We start from the raw sequence: 1,621 nt of genomic DNA, 5'->3' as shown, positions 1-1,621 counted from the left end.
GGCGACTTACAACATAAGTGCAAACAAAGTGCAAGAATACAGTTAAATACAAGACATCAAACATTACAAATTCAAATTTACATTAAACAAAGCAATTCAAGATATAATACATTTTACAACTTCCAATTTACACAGGTAAGTACATTAAGTGAGGTCATAAATCCTGGACAGTAAAAGCTAAGTGCTGTCAAGATGTAGGGTCACAGTCAAGGGCTATGGGAAAGGGAGCAAGGAGGAAATAATCAATAATACAAGTATTAGCAATGCAAGAAGCATGATAAAATTCTGTGAAGTGCTATCTAATGGGCATTAAAAGGACTAATATTACAAGTACTGTCTGAAAAGATATGTCTTGAGTAAGCCCCGGAAGGAGGTCAAGGACTCTGGTGTTTTGACTTCGGTGGGAAGGTCATTCTACCACTTAGGGGCCAGGGATGAGAAGGAGTGGCTCTGGAGAAAGGGGAGAGAAGAGGAGGCAGGGTTAGTCTTCTGGCACCAGAAGAGAGCAGTGGTCTGGAGGGGATGTATGGAGAGGTGAGTGTCTGAAGGTAGCTTGGTGCAGTGTGGTCGAGACAGTGGTAGGTTAGGGTCAGTGTCTTGAACTGAATGCGTGTGTTCGTTGGGTGGATGGCGGCGCATCGGGAGAACACATTCACACATGCGCACTGGATGCGAGCGGGTTTTAATGTGATGTAACAGATGGACAGGCCTGGCTACTGTAGCTAACGGTAAAAACATTTGAAAGAGGAAAGATCTGAAGATACAACTATAGGATTGTGCCTTACTGCTCTTGGACAGTCCAATGAACGTGTTGTAAACTGAATACGAAAGAAATGCAGGTTTCAATGGTAAATCAGGAAGTCTTAAAAATAATCCACATTTTTTCTATGATCAGATTTTGGCTATGGGCTATTAAAAGCAAGCTAAGGTAGCCTATGTCAAACATCCAGGTTTCAAACAATGATGTCTGGCTAGACATCGTTATGTAATTATTTGGGTTATGTAAATGTATAATCATTCTAAAAAAGAAAGTCATTATAATGTTCGACATTTTCACTCTCTCCCTGCCTGTCTGCAGGCTGAGGTTTGTTTTCCAGGAGTTGCTGTGGCCTTTGAATTGTCTGTATAGTATCAAGAGAATATGGTTGTGTGATCTACCTGGCCTGAAAGGAATGCACACTGTAATAAACATATGCAACATTCGATTTTTTAGTGGCATACGACATGGACAATTTTGATGTCTTCCTCACTGTCCAAATTTGTGGAATCAGGCTAGTGGAATCTGAGGCCAGTTGTACTAACAGAATCAGAAAACAGGATTGTATTGCTGACAGGTTTATTAATTAAACATTCAATGAATTAGTCTGTAATCTGAAAAGTTGTCTGTCAAGGACATTGCCCATTGGATCCATTAAAACCTCACTAAGTACACAACCTTTCCAGTTTCTTGCACTGGTGTACGTCTCACAAGCTACGCCACTGTTTCTTTAACTCCTCAACTACAAAAATAATATAATAATAATAATAATAATAATAATAATAATAATAATAATAATAATAATAATAATAATAATAATTTGCCAATAATCATTTGTATTTATAACGCACTTTTCTCATACCC

Source organism: Amia ocellicauda, chromosome 1 (assembly GCF_036373705.1).
Source record: "Amia ocellicauda isolate fAmiCal2 chromosome 1, fAmiCal2.hap1, whole genome shotgun sequence".
NCBI lineage: Eukaryota > Metazoa > Chordata > Actinopteri > Amiiformes > Amiidae > Amia > Amia ocellicauda.
This window is presented reverse-complemented; position numbering follows the sequence as displayed.